Source organism: Staurois parvus, unplaced genomic scaffold (genome assembly GCF_062004578.1).
Source record: "Staurois parvus isolate SC_StPar_1 unplaced genomic scaffold, SC_StPar_1.0 ptg000440l, whole genome shotgun sequence".
Lineage (NCBI taxonomy): Eukaryota > Metazoa > Chordata > Amphibia > Anura > Ranidae > Staurois > Staurois parvus.
Window position 1 is genome coordinate 816486 of NW_028318236.1, and position 20230 is coordinate 836715.

The 20230-nt window shown below is 40.7% G+C and overlaps 1 protein-coding gene across 1 annotated transcript in view; it reads right to left on the reverse strand.

The window, feature by feature from the left end:
* The window catches only part of LOC149454008 (contactin-5-like), a gene marked incomplete at its 3' end in the record, with an annotated part of 1251777 nt that overhangs the window by 753292 nt on the left and 478255 nt on the right, over window positions 1-20230 (reverse strand). Inside the window, exon 3 of the mRNA XM_089687921.1 lies at window positions 13412-13487. The remainder of the gene's footprint in view (window positions 1-13411; window positions 13488-20230) is intronic.

A 20230-nucleotide genomic window follows, 5' to 3' on the forward strand; every position in this document is an offset into this window, starting at 1 on the left:
AAGTGAATCATTAACCTTACACTGTAGCTTCAGAAAAGCAGATTTCATGGTGAAGGATAAAAGTCGATCTAAACCCATTCAATAATATCTCAACAGCTGTTTTCGGGTGCTTTAGCAAACAAAATTTCAGTAGTTAGAGTTTAATAGACCTGTGCCTGGACTAATACTCTTGCTGACTAGCACCAGGGTTTCATAATGCGAGGAGGTAGAGGCTGGCTTCCCAAAAATGCAATCACTGTAATTGACTATCACATTGATCGGGTGCTCAGCTCCCAACTTTAAAAAGAAAGCAGGAGCTGTTGGTGACACCGCATTCACTGTGCTGGGGACATGACTCCAAGCACAACACAGCTTCACCAGCTTTATGAATTTAACAAAATTATACAAATGTCATTTGGGCACAGAGTTGCATGGCTGAGTAATTGTCATTCAAAGTGTGACAGCACCAAAAGCTGAAAGTTGGCCTGGACTGGAAGGGGGTGAAAATGGTTTAGGTCCACCGGAATTCTGCCACATATATGCGTACGGCTGGTGGCAAGTGGTTAACAAGCAGTAAAAGAGCTTAAAAAACAAGCCAACTCTAATCACTCTATCTGCTTGTACTGTGATGCAATTCATGCTCATTCTCATCATTCTCTTGAGTTCAATGGCTTTTAAAGTAGTTCTAAAGGTTTAAAGTGGTTGAAAGTTATTTTTTTAAATTAAAATAACAAACATGTTATACTTACCTGCTCTGTGCTATCTTCCTCTTCTCGGGTCCCCGGCCAGCACTGCTTGCTCCTCCCCCATCTGAATGTTCCCATGGCAAGCCGCTCGCTATGGGGACACTTGTACATGCTCACTCCCAAACCGGCCGTATGTGATACACAGAGCATCACCTCCCGCTCCCTTCTCACTAGCTGTGAATGACAGCAGCAGGAGCCAATGGCTCCCACTGCTGTGTCTTAGCCAATGAGGAAAGAGAGAGCCAGGAGAACCTCTACTCTTGTGCACTTTCAGGTAAGTATGGGGGAGGAGGTAACCACTTTTATGTTTTTAACCTTAATACACTGCTCGAAAAAATAAAGGAACACTTTTTAATCAGAGTATAGCATCAAGTCAAGTAAACTCCTGGGATATTGATCTGGTCGGTTAAGTAGCAGAGGGGGTTGTTAATCAGTTTCAGCTGCTTTGGTGTTAATGAATTTAACAACCGGTTGCATTAGATGGGCAAAAATGAGTCAGGCAGTTTTTGAAGGATGAAGGAATTGATAACATTGAATGACCCCCCACGCTCACCTGACCTAAATCCAATAGAACACCTGTGGGACATCATCCGGCGAAGCCAGGTTGCATCTCAGACTGTCCAGGAGCTTAGTGATGTCCTGGTCCAGATCTTTGAGGAAATACCCCAGGACACCATCCGTTGTCTCATTAGGAACATGCCCCAACATTGTCAGGCATGCATACAAGCACGTGGGGGTCATACAATCTACTGAGGACCATTTTGAGTTACTGCAATGAAATTTCAGCAAAATGGACTAGCCTGCTGCATCATTTTTTCACTTTGATTTTTGAGGTGTCTTTGAATTCAGTCCACTGTAGGTTGATCATTTTCATCTCCCAATGATGGGACATCCTTACATTCCTAACACATTACCCAGTCCATATCAATATAGACATCCAGCATGATATTTTTTTCCATTGAGACCTGATGTGTTTTCAAAGTGTTCCTTTAGTTATTTTTAGCAGTTTACATTCTCTGCATTAAGGTAAAAAAAATCTTCCAGTATTAGCTCCCTCTGCTGTTTAGGACAATGTAGGGAAGGCTTAGAGCCTACCTTTTGAGCGATTAACACGTTTTCATGAGTTGCACATAGGGCAGCCCATTCACTTGGACTGCCCTATGCACGTTTGTAATGGAAAAGAAGCTCAGGGATCAAATGTTTGCCCTGAGCCAGGCCGCTTTATACACATGCATTTTCCACAACTTTTGTGCATTTTGTTGTGTGACAAGCCTGACAAAATTCCACTGAGGTTGGGTTGCCATTAATAATGAATGGCACCAAATTGCACATTTTGCGTTTTGCCCTGATTTTACCAAGATTTGGAATCACAGGCAGAATCATACTGATCCTGCCCGCAATTTCAAAATGGTAAGCGTGAATGGTTTTATCTGCCAAGGGATGTGTAGTTTTATTCATACAGTCCTTAGATTTACACAGCTCTGTCATAGAGCACAGCCCTGTCTGATAGGGAAGGAAATCTGAATTTTCTTTGTTGCAGTTGAACCTCATTGCAGGCAAGGAGAACAAAATTACCCTTGCAGTGGCAAATATACTGCCAGGATTACATTTCCATTAAGTCTAGGGGCAGAGGAATAAGGTGTTATACTTTACCTCATTCCTCCATCAATGCGACTGATCCCCTGAAACCCCTTCTCTAAAGGTGCTTCAGATGGAGACTGCATTATGTACAATGCAGAACCAATGGCTGATGGGGGAGCGAGGAATATAGTGTTACAGTTTTTTCCTCTACCCCCTAGACCAGGGGTCTGCAACCTTTAAGACATAAAGAGCCACTTGGACCCGTTTCCGAGAGGGAAAAAAAGACTGGGAGCCGCAAAACCATTGCAACATTTAAAACAAATCCGACACTGCATATATTGCAAAAAGCGCTCTGGTCATGAAGGGGGTTTAAGGGCCCAGTAAGCAAAGGGGATAATAAGGGCCACAGTGTATCGTTATAATCACAATCATAGCCTTAGGTCAGTGGCGGGCAACCTTTTTTTTCAACTGAGCCAAATCTCGCCAAAACCACGATTGAAATTTATTTTGAGAGCCACATTTTTAAAACTGAAAATACATCCCCCATATAGTAATTCATCCCCCATATAGTAATTCATCCCCCCTATAGTAATTCATCCCTGATATTAATTCATCCCCCATATTAAGTCCCCAAGTCCCCCCTGTGTCAATTCACTTACCTTTGCTCCGCGCGTTCCCGCGCCGTTCCGGTGTAGCATGGAAATCTGTCTCCTATGAGGATCTGTCCCCCTCGACGTATCTGCGCATGTGCCAGTTTCAGGCATTAGCAGCCGATCGGCGATCTCCGGCACATGCGCACATACGTCGAGGGGGACAGATCCTCATAGGAGACAGATTTTCATGCTACACCGGTCTTCAGGGCGGACTGTGAGAGGAGCCTAGCTCCGCGGGCCGGATTAAAAGGTCCGCCGGGCCGTAGTTTGCCCATTGCTGCCCTATTGCCTGTCACCTGGTGGGCAGTGTGCTCCGGAGCCGCAGCCAAGGTGAAAAAGAGCCGCATGCGGCTCTGGAGCCGCGGGTTGCAGACACCCGCCCTAGACTCAAAGTGATATTAAAGGTAAAATTAAAAAAAAAATGTTATGCACACAGCAGCCCTGATCCCCCACTTCTTGGGTCTCTCTCCGGTCCTCCTGGCTCTTCTTCTTTTCCGAGTACCCCCATAGCAAGCTGCATGCTCCTGAGGCTCTGGTGTGTGTTTACTCCCGAACACTGCTCTGTGTGTCCAATAGCTTGATCACTGTCCAGAGATGGGCATGAGAGCGGCTGCTCTCCTGGGTCTCTCCCTCCTCACTGGCTGTGATTGACAGCCACGGGATCCAATGGCTCCCATGGCTGATAGTGATCAGGCTTGGGTAAGTATTAGGGAAGGCCTGGGGGAAGCTGCATAATGAAGGTTTTTAACCTTCATGGATAGGATGCATGAAGGTAAAAAAAACCTTCCACATGTACAACTACTTTAACTAGCATGTCCTTTGTGCTGATTTGTGAGGTTTTTTTTTAATTTTGACTACACGTAGACTTTAAAGTAACACACAAATAATATAGGAACCTCAGCCCCTCAGACAAATGCCAGAGGTGCAATATTGCCAGTCTGGTCTCGTTACTCTGTAGAAGCAGATTTGGTACTTCTTCCCATATTGACCCTAATGCCAGGAGTCTTGGTAGAAATATCTGCTTTTGCTGCCTAAAGCAACCAGGCTCCTTTTTATGTTTCCTGTGCAGAATGAAAGGGAGAATCTGATTGGCTGGATGAGTAACAGGATCTGTCTTCCTTCAGATGCTTTTGAGCACTGAAACTATTTGGTAACATTCAGGGTAATGAACGTGAAAGACAGAAGGGACATTTATTAATAGAACAATTAAGTAATATCCTTTATTTTAATTAAAGTCCCTCAATTGGTGACATCCAGCCAGATTTATTGTGACTAGAAAAAATATGTGATACTAACTAGTCCCAATGTTGAAATGCAGTTGCCAATTTAATTTATGTACACACTTTGAAGTTCTCATTTACAGGCCACCTTTATGAGACAAAGCAATAAATTCTGGTGCACTTCTATAGAACTTAATGCTCATTTTTTTTAATAATTGACGTGGCTAATTAATCCCTGCTGGCTCATCATTATCTTGGAATATAGTTTTAATGACAGGTTGATAAAAGCATTACCAATGGCAAAGGAGCCTTGGTGAGCAGAACTGATCGTGCTAACAAAGTTTTTGAGCTTTAACTCTTTCGCCATTGCTTGCTTGTAACAGCAACAATTTTAAGTTGAAATAAAAGGGAATATATCGGAAAAAAAAATTACTTTTGACAAATAGAAACAGCCAAACACATTTGTAAAAGCCCCCTCCCCCCTTCCATCCCCATGTACTTTAAACCAATGATTGTGGAATACAAATTAGTTTCTACCGCACATACCACATTGAGAACAATTACTGTCGGGTCATCATTAACTCTAAAGCGATGACCTTAAAAGACTATTAAAGTGTTGCCTATGAACAATTTTAGGTACTGTAGTTTTTTTGGCATTTCAAAGCTGCATGCCATTTTGAAACCTGATATATTTGACATATTTGGTATCTATTTACTCAACAAAACATCATTATTTTTATAGTTTACAACAAATATTATGTTTGTGCGCCTAAAATGAATTAGAATTTTTTTTTTTAACCACTTGCCCTCCAGAGGATTTACCCCCCTTCCTGACAGGCCATTTTTTTGAGCTACGGCGCTACATTACTTTAACTGACAATTGCTCGGTCATACAACGCTGCACCCAAATTAAATATATGTCCTTTTCTTCCCACAAATAGAGCTCTAAACAAAAAAAGGCCATCAATTTTGAGAAAAAAACAATATTTTTTACTTTTTGCTATTAAACATGTCCAGTAAAACAATTTAAAAAATAAAATTTCATCATAAATTTAGGCCAAAATGTATTCTGCTACATGTCTTTGCTAAACAAAATCCCAAAACGTGTAAATTAATTGGTTTATGTGAAAGTTATAGCGTTTAAAAATGGTGGTATATATACTGGACGTTTGTACTAGCAATGGCGGCGATCAGCGACTTATAGCGGGACTGCGGGACTGCAGCAGGCATTCTGCCACTGGGGGAAACTGACTTGGTGTCACTGGCATCCCCAGTGACAGCAATACAGTGATCAGTGCTAATAAAAAGCACTGACCCTCTGTCTGGACAGTGCCGCTTGGCCCTGTGCTGATCACATGCACCCTACCAAGAAAAAAAAGAACTCTCTAGCAATATACACCAAACTGAGCATGTGCAGATTCCCCCCAAGGCTCTGAATTGGAGACAGTAGCAGAAGGGAAGGATCAGAGAAGACAGGATCAAACAGCCTTTTAACACAATGCAGAAATTTAACCCTTTAGGTTCCACAAGAGTATAACAAGCATGGTTTACTGCATATTCAGACTGATTTTACTGTTGTGGGTTTAGTAACACTTTAGGCTTTAGCAATAAACCCTGGACACTGATTAGTTTCTATGCAGAAGTGAGCGTGATTTTGCACTCTTCAGATTTAATAAATACAACCAAAATTGTTTGTAAATCCTAACATATACTGTAACTAGTGAAGTGACTGACGTCAGGTGATATGCAGAGATGAAACAAATCCTCCTACATAAATTGGAGGTGTTTATCTGCAGTCTTCTGTTATCTACATCTGTTCAAATTGCTGAATTTATAAAGCTTGTCTAAGAATTCAGAAAAAAGGGGGCAGAGAGCTGAAGTCACTCTATGCAGAGCTCAGCGAGGAGAGTTCTGAGACCTGATTGAAGGGAAGAGACACCCCTCCTTCACACAGCTCAGAGGAACAGAGCTGAGGCTGTCAATCCACTGGAGCTCCCTCCCCATCTGACGCTGACAGCTCGAGAGGAGAGCAAAGCCGGTAATCGGCATCCCTCAGAGGGGACATGTACACTGATCATCATGGCACTGATGATCGGTGTGCCCTGATGATCTGTGTAGCCCCAGCAGTGCCAGCTGTCAGTGCTCATCCATGCCACCTGTCAGTGCCCATCAGTGCCACATCAATCCCACATTTCAGTGCCTACCCATGCACATCAATGCCACATATCAGTGCCCATCTGAGCTGCCTTTCAGTGTCACCCATCAGTGCCAGTCAGTGCCACCTATCAATGCCAGTCAGTGCTGCCTATCAGTGCTGCCAATCAGTGTCACCTATCAGTGCCAGACAGTGCCGCCTATCAGTTCCAGTCAGTGCCGCCTATCAGTGTGCATCAGTGCCGTCTATCAGTGCCCGTCAGTGCTGTCTATCAGTGCCGTCTAACAGTGCCAGTCAGTGCCACCTAACAGTGCCAGTCAGTGCCACCTATCAGTGCCATATATGAGTGCTGCCTTTCAGGGCCCATCAGTGATGCCTGTCAATGCTCATCAGTGTCACCTACCAGTGCCTCCTCATCAGTGCCCATCAGTGCCACCTATCAGTGTCCATCAGTGCAGCCTATCAGTGCCCATCACTGCAGACTCATTAGCGCACATCAGTGAAGGAGAAAAATCACTTATTTACAAAATTTTGTAACAAAAACTAAGAAACAATGTTTTTTTTTCCAACATTTTCAGTGGTTTTTGGTTTGTTTAAGAAAAAATAAAAAACCCAGAGGTGATTAAATACCACCAAAATAACGCTCTATCTGTCACAAAAAAAAGATAAACATTTCATATGGGTACAGTGTTGCATGACTGCGCAATTGTCATTCAAAGTGCAACAGTGCCGAAAGCTGGAAATTGGCCTGGGCAGGAAGGGGGTATAAGTGCCCTGTAGGCTAGTGGTGAAAGGGTATTCTGGGACACTAATTAACAGTGGCTTCGGTAGCACGCTAACTTTAGGTGCTATTAACACCATAAGTTACAAAAGTTCACATAGCAGATATGTTATTACACAGTAAAATTGTAATATTAAATAAATCATATGTCAAGTGAAAAAAAAACTGAGGTTCATAAGCAAATCTGTCAGATGTACATACTGCTTAAATCCTTACATTTCAATGCATTCAAAGAGTGTGATTGGTGTGGTATGCTGGGACTTGTAATGCTGCAACAGATGGAGATCCACAGGCTGCCAAGCCTATCATTATATAAGAAAATATTTATTGGCGGTGACAGATGAAGTTCAAATGTGCTTTACACTTGTAGCTGATGGCAAGCCACCAGCATAACACAAAAGTGATGTTAAGTGGAATTCTGCCATTCTTCTAGAACTGAACCCTCCTACAACTTAGAAGAGTAAAAAGTACTTCCAAAATCCTATTAATAGCAAGACACAGCTTTAAAATATATGATCTTTTGCCAGCTCACCCGATCTACCCTTACAATCTGGTGTTCAGGTTTAGTTTCATCAGCTTATCTTTTTTATTTAGTTTACACACCTTTAAGTAAAACTGTGGCCAGAATGTGAAAATTCCAATATTTATATATTCCGAACAAGCAGTACAGAAATGAGAAACATAAAAACAAGATCTCAGTGACCTCTATAGCTGCAGCCCCTGCAGCAATTCATTCTCAAACTTTGTAGGCAAAACTGTTTAGGGCACCTTGCATTAAAATATAAGGTCTTCTTTATTCACAGCTCCCACCCTCCAAATAGAAATGGCGAAAAAAAAAATTAAACATACAAATCTCTCCTTCTCTCCCTCTCACTCCCTCCCTCCCTCCCTCTCTCTCTCCCTCTCTCCCTCTCTCCCTCTCTCCCTCCCTCCCTCCCTCCCTCCCTCTCTCCCTCCCCCCCCCCACTCCCTCCTCTCTCCCCCCCTCCCCCCCCCCTCTCTCTCTCTCTCTATATATATATACGCGTGTATGTATTTTCCCTCCTCTTCCATACAAAAAATCCATTTTATTTTCTTTCCTCTAAAATACATCTCATACAAATGTAGCATTAAATTATGCCTCTCATTTCGGCCTGAATGGGTAGTTACAAAGAAAAAAAAGCCATATCCAAGCACTTTCCTTCTGGTTTACAGCAAACATTTTAGTAAATTCAACCTTAGATAAAAGCTTCTTTAGAAATGTTAACAACAGCTTCTCTCTTTTCCTAAAATCAATTTTAGAGTATAACATCACAGCTAAGGCTGACCAGCCATTCTTACCCCAAACCAATACATTGCCCAGCTTTTAGTTACTTTCAACATATCATCTAAGATTTAATAACATGCCATTCAGGATGTGCTATTTTACCTGATACATTGTGCACTGAATGTTTTAACATTTTCTTCTTTTCTGTTCCAGGTTTAAAAAAGTATGCTTTAAAAGTTAAAATATGTAGGTTTCTTTGAATATCTTTGAAAAAAAAATCTTGCATGCATACCTGCTATACACATTGCACAAGGACAAATATATCGCATAAAAATAAGGAAAATTAGATTAGGAATATAAGATGAACTCTACATACACAATTAAAATGACACTGCCGATGAACGTTTATGTACATTAGCAATATTAATACAAGTATTGCCATTACAGGCAGTCCCCGAGTTATGAACATTTGAGTTACGAATGCCTCGTACTTACGAACGGACGAAGAAACAGGAAGTGAGAGGAAATCTACCCCTAGGAAAGGAAATTCACTCCTGTAAGAGGTATCATGGGAAAAAGGTGTCTCCACTGAAGGTTTTACCATCAATCCTTGTTTCCCCAACAACCCAAAATGTTCAAAATCCAATTGTCACAAGGACTGAAAGTGAGGTGAAATCTTCTGAACAGAAGCACAGACAGCAAAACAAACATTACAGGCTTGTAAACCCTTCCCTATGCTATCCAAAAAACTTAGAAATTATTTTTTGGCTAGCACTACACTCAAAAAGTGCACCTGTTCCAACTTACATACAAATTCGACTTTAGAACAACCCTACAGACCCTATCTTGTTCGTAACCCAGGGACCGCCTGTATTTCCTTACTGTCGTGGGCTGAAATTGGTTGTGCTATTTGCTTTTTGCTATGTAGGCCTATTACTGCTGCCAGGCTCTTTAGCACTAAATGACCAGACCTACCTTTTAACTTAAAGCTTTCTAAGGGCACATCCAGCAGTACTTTCACCAGCACTTTCACCCCCTCATGCTGGGAAGCATTAATTGCCCCAACTGCGTTCAGGGTTCCACTGTGCTGAAGCTGGAAGGACAATGTACTGACACATATTATAAACAATTATATTTGTGTAGCACCCTCCGAGTTAGTTAGCTAGTGAGGTTAAGGTCAATTTAGATTTGTTTGGCTCCTCTGTAATCTGTGATTAGTTTTGCCTGTTCTGGGTCTTACAGGCTCCACCACTTTTCCCTGCCTCCTAATAGGTTCTAGAATGCAGTGGGCTGGAAGCCCGAGCTTAAAAATGTATGGGACTATAGCCAATCCCTGGGGAGGTTTGCCCAGAAGGTGGGGAGGAGGCCGATAAATAATCTGAGGCCTGGAGCAATGGGGTTCTCCTGGAGGAGGAGATCCCAGCTTGAAGGGCAGATTATCTGAAGCGTGCAGAGAGTTTGCCAAGGTCCCAGCTCAGTGGGAGCTGGGGACCCTGTCGCAGAGAGTTCACTGAGGCCCCAGCTCAGTGGGAGCCAGGGGGATCTATTTTTCCTGGGAGCATTTGTAAGCCAAGTAAAGAGGGTGCATTGAGAATCTGGCCTGGAGATTTATAGTACAGTGTCTATCCAATATTGGACAAGAAGTATCCAAGTATCTGAAGACACAATGAGAAGAGGCTTGGAAGCTGGATCCTAGTGACTGTCTGCTGTTTAAACCCTTGTGTGACTGTTTCAGTGACTCTAAAGTGGGATCTGCCCTGCTGGGAGCCCCAGAAGTGCTTTTACCTCTAGTCTCTGCAAAAGAAAGTGGGCTACCCTGAAGAGAGTAGAGAGTAGACAGAAGGAGGAATGTCCTCCAAATACTTTGTGCACTAAATTCTGGAATATACCAAACCTTCCCTGCATTTCCATCCAAGTTTAACCAGCAATAAAGCATAAAAAGACATCCACTGCCTGGTTACTGTGTGTGAGGCTAAGGGAGCTTCTGTGTGCCTGGCTGCCATGCACCCAACTGGGAATAGAACCTGAGGAAAAGGCTGGTCTGGTGTTTGTACTACAATTAAAATAGAGCTTTTTTTTTTTTTTGCGTATCCTCTACTTCCCTCTTAAAACAGAAGGTAATCCACTGTTTTTTCAAAGAGTCACAGTATAAAGTACCGGTAGTTGTTTCATTGAAAGTGGCTGTGCGCTAAGCCATGCAACATACTGTCAGTGGAATTGAGTAAAAACTCTCAGGCTGGATTTGGAAAACTTCAGTTTGGAAGTACCAGCAGTCAGACGTAGGTATGAGAGAAATTGAGAGTTTTCATTTCTCCAAAATTTGTAAAACATCTGGAGAATTAGGAGAAGGTTTATATTTAGAAAATTCAATGGAGTCAGTAGGGGAGTCAGTGGGGAATTAAAGTGGTTTTGGTGGTTTTTAGGGGTGCAAAACTATCTTGAACTGTCCACATACTAGCTTAACAAAATAAGAAAAACAGAATAATGAAATACACAAAAAAGCACAAATAAAATAAACTAAACCATAAACTGTCCCACATACACTCCCTACTCTCCAAAAGATACCCTTTAATTAAAAAAAGTAAATTTTTTTCAAGCAAATTTCCCCTAGGAAGCTCAGTGAGGAAAAATAGTAACATCTTTACTTTGGAGAAATCCTGTAGCCAATTTAGCCGAAATTACTCTTTTTATGCCTGCTGGTTAGTAAGTCATCCCGGTATTGTACAACAGGATTACCAAGCTATTACATTTGCTGACTGTTATTGCATTTCCCTATTTACCCTTGGTTATTTTAACTAAGTGGCTCTATAATCTAAATAACTAGAGAAGAAGGATCACCAGGAGGAAATGAGGCAAAAATACTCTTAAGGTGCCTAAGAGTCATGGCAGCTCCACCAAAACATGAGTTATAGTTCCATTTACTATTATTAAGTACAATTATAACTACTACAATGTATATTGATGAGATCTGTAAAGTTGACCCATACACATAGCTTCTTTACAGATCCATGTGCTTCTTCACAATTAGCTCTGACAATGCTGTATAGACAATACCATAGCTATTTTTGCAACATTTATGATTCAGGGCCTCAAAAAAGTGATACATCAATAATTGTAACAGCTGAGAGGACTGATTTGCCTTGTGGCGTGAAAAACATTCCTATTTGCAGCTTGAGTTTTTAACCTGCATAAAATGTGCATTGATCACGTAGTTCCATGGTGTTATTTGTTGCCCTGTACACACAGCCTATAGCAGAATAAATGTGTCAGTAGTTTCAGTTTGTGTTGAAACATGTGGCATGCTGCATAGATAAACAGATTAATACATTCTGTCTGCAGTCTGAGAATTGACACTTCCTGTGAAGAAACTAGTTATCCCACAATAGCTGGGTCTAGTGCTCATGCAGGTGAGAGCCATACAATAATTAAATATGACACAGACACAAGCAAGAAGAGTATTCACAGATAAACATATGTAGTGTTTCATCATATTAGCACTCCCACATTTGTGATGCAACACGGGCAAGCATTGAACGCTGTGTGATCCAGAATAAGAAGCTGTCTTATTCCTATCAGTGTAAGCACATAGGGAATGTAACTACAATAATACCTAGTTCCTGAATCTGTTTCTACAAGTCCTGCTCTTAAACTGCACCTATCCCCTGAGTGCAACTTGGAATATTTTTTTACACATGGTAATGTGTTATTGACAGTCAGACATAAGACACCTGGGAGATTTTTTGCTGCCCTTGGGAGCTCTACTTAATACCTATGCCTTAGGGCATCCACAGCCTATGTTTGCTATGTAGAAATCTGGCCCTGCATTTATGTAAGCCTTAGCTCTCACTTGCTGAGTTCTCCCGACTGGAGTCCCTGAGACACATAAGAAACTGTAAGTTAACCCTCTGGTAGCTAAGAAAAGCTGAGATAAGTTTGGGAGAACTGGCCCTTTACTGATGAACACCCCATATGAACACAACTGTCATGTAAAATCAGCTTTTAGATGGCTTCCCATGAGGTCTGGTAAGAAGCTAAAACTGCGGGAAGCATCTATTCCAGTTGCCTGAGCAGAATCGATTGCTGGAACACAGTTCAACAAAAATGACCCACTGTAGAATTGCCGTAGGGAACTTAGACATACCTCAGCAGAAAAATTGGTTCTAGACCCTATTTACCAGAACACAAATCATTTTTCTTAAACCAAAATTTTAAAAATTAGAGACAATACATAGTAATGGCATGACATGGAATTTTTGGCAGTGATATTTTACTAGTTTCACTTTAGTAATGATAATATATTTACATAGGGTAAGTTTGTAAATACTGTAATACTGTGCCAGCAGCCTGATTTCACATTACGATTTCTACAGAACTCTAAAATGTTCAGGAGACAACCCAAAAATACATGTTAAATTCAGCAACAGATTAAGGTTTGCACATGAAAAACAGTCGTACACCACTTCTGTGAGAATAAAAACAACTTTATTTCTCCAGCACAAACTCAGGACACTCCACCAGCTCCTCTTACTGATGCATTTTACCCACTATTGGAGTTGCTCTGTCTTGTGTGTGGACCATGGAACCCAGGATGGGCAGCGGGGCTCTAAACAGCCACAGTGAACACCATGTGAGCAGTATGAGGGTTTATTTTTCTCTCTACTATCAGCAATAACATCCAAAAAATGTGAAAGTAGACAGAATTATTTATGCTCACAACCATAGAGTGAGGTTCCATATATTAAAATGTTTCCATTGGTCTAGGATTGCCAAAGACAACTTGGCCTCTAGCAGTTTAGCAACTGTATTTTCATCACAATAGGGGCAACATTAGCACTTTACTGGATAGATGGAACCATACAAAAGACTGGAGTGTACACAATTATGTCCCCTGAAAATAATGGAAAATGGTGTTTGTAATAAATATATGCATTTGGTAAGCTGATACACAACTATATAAAACAAATGCCAAAGCCTTACAAACTTAAACAAAATCAATGAGAGAGAGGCATTATATAATCCAGAAGTCATTAAGAATAATTTTACATCTTACCTGTTATGTTGTTCTGAGAAGCAAACTTTGGAGCTGAGGAATCAGAGAAACACGGGGCATTTCATTAGATATAATCCTAAAAATAGAAAAAAAAATATTTTTTAAGCAAACATAGGTCAAGAAAATACAGAAAAATAAATTCAAAATATATGCATATATACAGCAATGCATTTTGCTGTTTTTTTTTTTTACATAGAGAAAATAAAATATATACATTCAACAGAAAACCCGTGTGTTCATTATCAATGTCTTAATTCTGAATTTAAACATGTCAGCCAGCTTCTGAACACGTTTTAGTCTCACCAGCTCTTGTCTCCTATGAAAAGGGTATGGAAATAAAAAGTCAGTCAACCTAAAGAGTAATACGTTTTGTGTCAACCCCTGGCAAGTTATAGACCTCGATCCCCCCCTCTTAAATGTTCCTTGGGGTATTTGCATGTTCTTGGCAAGCTTTCTGTGTCTCCTCTTGTATATTTGTATTCTTCATAATAAAAAAAAAGAAAATGCAAAATTCAACAGGAAAAATAGGAACCCTTAATAACGACCACAGTAGGCACACAAACTCAGTAGCTTAAGATCAGGTATCTCATATAAAGTGTTTCGAAGACATTTAGGAATTAAATGATGGTGTAACTTCGCAGTAACTTCAAAAAACCTTAAACGGTGGCTTCTGCAGACATGCAGCTATATGAATATATGTCCCAGACCACACAGTAAAAGCAGTTGCTGGATGGAAGTTTAGTACTTTACTAGCCCCTACTGCAATGTCCTCTTTCTCCTACAGAAAAATACCTTGGGGGTTATTTACTAAAACTGGAGAGTGCAAAATCTGGTGCAGCTGTGCAGAGAAACCAATCAGCTTCCAGTTTTTATTGTCAACGCTTAACTGAACAAGCTGAACTTAGAGGCTGATTGGCTGCCATGCACATCTGCACCAGATTTTGACTCTCCAGTTTTAGTAAATCAACCCCCTTATATCTAGTTGCATTACATAGCACATAAATGCTCACCCATAAACTATACACAAATAATATATAGTATAATAACAACTTGTGATCAAAATACCAGTGTGTCACACAAGAAAAAATTGTACACCACAAATTTTATTTTTCCCAAGAAAAGCACTGAAGACTGAAACCCCTTTACACCTCACCATTCTAACATATTGCAATAACTAACATATATTATTGAGTGTTGCACCACTGATTGTCTGCATTTCATTACAGTAGTCTATTCATGTTGAATGGGCTAGCAATGCACCCCAAGGCAAGAAAAACTGGGCCTGCATCACATTTTTACAATAGTACAGTAAGTGGTTTTCCATGAGCTGCAACACTGTACTACTGTGTTAGGATGCCATTTAAGATGAATGGCAGTGTAACCCACCACACTGCACTACATGTGAAGGGAACATGATAATTAATAAAGTACAGGGTAAAGAATGGAGGAAAGGCAGGGCATGGGAGGAATGTTGTAGAGGAAGGGAGGAGAAAAACAAGGGTCATAAAGGAAGGGGGTTTGCTAGAGGTGGAGGAGAGATGAGCTATGGGGGGAAGGCTGTAGGGATCAGGGTGGTTGTACAAGGGTCATACAGGATGGGGAGGAGAAATAAATAGGGAATGCCTAAGTAGAGGCAGAGGCACACTGCTCGGGGATTTAAAAGAGAAGATGCATAATAAGTTTCCACTCACTGTATGTCTGATGGGAAAAGACTCAAGTAAGCAGGAGAATTCTGTATATATTGGTAGGGAAGAAGCTGGAGTCTATTACAGGCAACTAAGTGATGGAGACACCAGCCAGTGGCTGCAAGAGGTTGCACCACCTGCAATCTGCCAATACATCTCAGAACAATGTAGGATGAAAGAGCAACAAAGAAGGATTCAAATAATGCTCTAATGCCCCTTCTATAGTCTTTAAATAGAAGCAAGGTTACACTCACTGCACAATGTCTCACTTTGGATTGTTTTACACTGAAGACTGCTCTGTTTGTGATATACGATTTTCAGCTATGTCAACATTTGACTTTGGGAGTTTATTGACTAGAAGTAATATAAAGCAAGATTCATGCTTCCAAGCCATACCACCCCTAACAAGGTCACAGTAGTGTTTCATAACTACGCTGCACCTGCTTTATACAATGTACAGAAATCAGGTCATTGTCAATCATTGTTCGCCTCACTAGAATTTTAACTGTTATGGCATTTTAACTTTGGCATGTGTATTCAAAGTATTCAGTTGCATTTTTTGCCTTTTGTAGTGAGCATTATTACATTGTATTTTATAATCCATGACATTTCCAAATAGTAGACAATAATGTGACAAATGTAAAATCTAACTTTTCCTTACAGTAGAATAATATAGGTACAGCTATTAATTCTTCGTTGGTTATGGATTTCGTATCGGAAAACGGAACAGTTCAACATAAATTACTCTTGAACCTTGCTTCAAGTTCTATTGGTGCACCCAGCTGGTTCCTCTGTGACTGAAGTTGCAAATTTATTTGTGGTGTTGCGAGGTACAGTATCAAAAGTTATGACAGCTTATATAGTTTTTGGGAAAACATTGTCTGATATGCATAAGCACGATCAACATGGTCAACTGACTGAAAGAGACAAAAAGACATTGAACAGGATTGTGACCCGAAATAAGAAAACAACTGCTAGTAAATTGACTGATGAGCTCAATCTCAGTCTTCCAAAGCCTGTGCCCCCAAAAACTGTACAGATGGAATGTCATAAACAAAATATTCACAGGCGAGCTGCAATTGCCAAAACACTAGGGACCCATATTAATGCTCAGAAGAGCAGAGAGTGGTGGACTATCATTCAATGGAAGACTGTAATATGGTCCAATGAATCAAGCTTTACACTGTTCCCAACCAACTGACATGTTTACGTGTGGCAACCACCGTCCCTAGCATACAACCAGGACTCTCTTGTGCCAACGGTAAAGCATGGTGGTGGCACAATCTTGGTTTGGGCAGCCAAATCTTGGTATTATGCAGGCCCCATCCCTTTGAAAGGTAGAGACACTGCCAGTGACTATGCACAAATTTTGGCTGACCATGTGCACCCCATGGTACAGACATTGTTTCCCGAAGACAGGGCCATTTACCAAGACGATAATGCTCCAATTCACACAGTTGGTGTTGTCAAGTCGTGGCTTCATGAGCATGCACATGAAATCTCACACCTTCCCTGAGTGCCACAGTCACTGGCCCTCAATATCATAGAGCCACTATGTATGGTCAATTTTGGACAACAAAGTTCAGGCTCATTTTCCGCGTCTGGCATCTCTGTGAGAGGTGGAACTATTTTAGCATGAAGAGTGGTATCAAATTCTATTGTCCACCATCCAAGACTTATATTTGTCTATTCCCAGGAGAATTCAGGCCATCATGGGTGCCAAAGGTGGTCCAACGCCATATTAGGGAACGATTTTGTTGTTTTACCTGGTGTTTCCATAATTTTGTCCAACATACATATATATATATATATATATATTCTTATAAATCATTTGAGTTTGAATTATTACTTTTTTTCCCTTATCCTGATGTCTCCTGAGATCTCTACTTGGTCCTTCCAGTTTGAATTGCTTTATAATTCCAGAAAAAGTAATTTGTAGGCATAACGCTCTTTGCTTATGGAGATAGGTTTATGAAACAACATAACAGTTCATTTTTATCACAAAAGTGCACTTATTTTTTTAAATCTGGCAGAATGATAGAAAGGCTTTCATTGAATGTTATTATATTTCAATAGCTGAACAGCAATACCAGTTTTCATGTGCAGCTAGTGAAATATGAAAATAAGGAAACAGAATTCATGTTGACAGAAGGGAATATACATTTTTTTATGTTTGATAAAAACAAATTCTAAGGTACACACAAATAGCAAACATTGGTCTACAACTTTGATTTCACCAGGATTATATATAATTTTGGCTTATTAACGGGCAACCTGGACTTCAGTACATGTCACCTGCACAGTTCTATCAGGAAAAAGAGTGTTTCAACTGAGTTGACAGAACCCAAGAACTGGTCCTGGAGTTTGAATAGAACACTCTAAGGGCTGATTTACACAAGCTGCTAGTGTGCTGAGCTCAGCTCAGCGATGGTGTGCTGAGCTCAGCGGATGGCACTGTTTTCTTTTTTCTTTTTAAACAAACTTTATTGAGGTGTTACAAAGACATCTCATACAGCTCAATTGCCAGCCGCATGGTGCAAGGCAGTGGATTGCCTGTCACCATGCTGCTCTGATTAAAAAAAAAGCACTGCACGCAGTAGTTTTTAGCACAACACTGTGCCCGCACACCACCACATCGCAGTTGTGTGAACCCGGGCACACAGGACACAAGGCATTTTGCCTTGTCCATGGAGTGGGTCTGCACTGGAATAGCTGCCCAATGCAGTCCTACTGCATCTGATGCGAACCTGCCCTAAATTACATTCCTATTATTAGGGTATGTAAAGAGGAACCATACTGTTCTGGGGTTTTTAAAGTTGAACTCCAGCTGGGCGGGCAAGAGATCTGATTTTCCTGTGCTGAATTTCAGTGATGCAACTAGGTTTTGTCCCCCCTCAGCCTTTACAAGGACAGTAAAGAAGAAGCTTTGCTCTTTCCTCCAGTTATGATGTTTCCAGTTTAGCACATTAGCACAACCAATTGGCTTTTTGATTTTAAAAGTAAAAATGTAAAGTATAACAAAAAAATCTGTCTATAATTGAACCCTTGGAACAATGAGTTTAAAAGAGGAGGAAGAGAAGGGGGTGTGAATCACTTATTCTGTATGTGTAAATATCATCGTGAACTATTAAGACTCTGTACTTAATATATTTTTTACAACTGGAGATATGGAAAACTGCCCTCTCTATTACAGGCTCAGGACTCCTGTTTTATCTCTTAACTATAGCTAGAGCCACACTGTCTGCACCAACTTGTTATCAACGTATACCTGACTTACCAAATTTCCTGTTCTACTTTTCCCAACATTATTTATAGAATCCTCATTCAAAATACTAACCACAGTGTACAAAGCCATCCACAACACTGCCCCCAGCTACATCATGAACCATATCTACAGATATTGCCCAAATCCTCTCTATTCCTCCTAAGACATCTTGCTCTCTGACTCACTTGTCACCTCCTCCCATGCTTGCCTACAGGACTTTTCCAGAACCTTTCCCATCCTCTGGACCTCCCTACCCCAGTATGTCAGGTCAACTCCAACACTGTAAAATCACTTTGTACCACCTGCCCTTCCCTTTAGATTGTAAGTTCCATGAGCAGGGCCAGGGGCGGACAGACCATTTGGAAACTCGGGCACTGCCCAAGGGCCCAGGGTCAGTAGGAGGCCCCATGAGATGCCCCTGGTACCTTTTTCATAGGCTTTTTTGAGTTTGGGCAAGGACACAGGGGCCCCATGATCCCCTATTGCCTGGGGGCCCCATGAGTTGTCAGTCCGCCCCTGAGCAGGGATCTCCTATTCCTTCTGTTTTGAATTGTGTTGTAGTTGTACTGTCCCCTGTTATATTGTAAAGTGCTGCACAAACTGTTGGTGATATATGAATCCGGTATAATAATATTATAATTATTGTCATCAGAGGCAAATCTGCATCTAACTTTTTAGGGGTCTTTACATTTTTCAATAAATGAGAAAGTGTGCTCTGTTAATTGAAGGCTTCACAGCGGAAAGGAGGCAGCACTATTTATTTTTTATATGTTCAGTTATATATTATATCTTATTCAGAAAAATCTACTCTTTCGATTGGTGTGGAAGCTCTGAGTATTATTTTTCATCCATCAACAGATCTGTCTAGAGTGATGTAGCTACAAAGTGTAAAAATCTGCTCTTCTTTATAGGTAAAATATTTTTGTATGCTAACAGTGCTAAATCATGTGGTAATACCTGGACAATAAGTGGAAAAGAGACTTCAAACTCAAGTTAAAAAAAAAAAAATTATCTGTTCCTGCCAGCCGTATGCATATGTGTGGCCTCTTGGCAAGTGGGCTTAAAGGCTGAGAGGCCGCATATATGCGTCTCAGTGTAAACATTTGCTCCCAGCAGCTTTCAGCCAAAAAGCTCCTGATGCCTACTTGTGATCAGGAGTTTTCCAATCATGTGACCGCTGTGACTGCCAATCTGGTGTTTAGAACTTCATAAAGCGCTGGGAGATGGCAGTGGGAAGTGGTTAAACAGTTTATTAGCTTTTCAAAAGTTTTTAATCCAAACTCTTTTAGTCATAGTAAAGAGTAAAAAAAAACTAAGGGATACATATCACTTCATACATCTCAGGTATCACAAATAAAACAAGTGAACAGAAGAAAGTGAAAGTTGTTCAAATGTGAACCTTCCAAAATAGAAGAAACAATCAATTAAACATAAAGTAGCCCTTTTCTGCAAATTTCCAACTTTGTAATAAGTTACATCATAGAAACAAAGCAATGTAAGACCACAAAAAACGAAAAAAAAAAAAAAACAGCAACAGGTAAGTACATAAACCTTAACTCTAGTGATTGTACAGCTGTCAACACTGACATCTGCAAAAGTCAATCCATTACCAACCATGAAGGCCAATCTAGGGGTGTCCAACCAGCTTTGCTAAAGAAGTTCAAATTTAAGCATAGCATTGTGATGGCGATAGGTATGTTTTTCCCTTAGTAAGAGAGCATTAACATAATCCACCCATCTTTCCAAGTAGGTGTTGTACAGGACATCCAATACCTAGCTATTAGTTTTCTCGCTGGATACAGAAGGTGAATGACCATAAGATAGGTGCCTGGAGGATATAATTCAGCATCCACTGCCCCTAGTAGACAC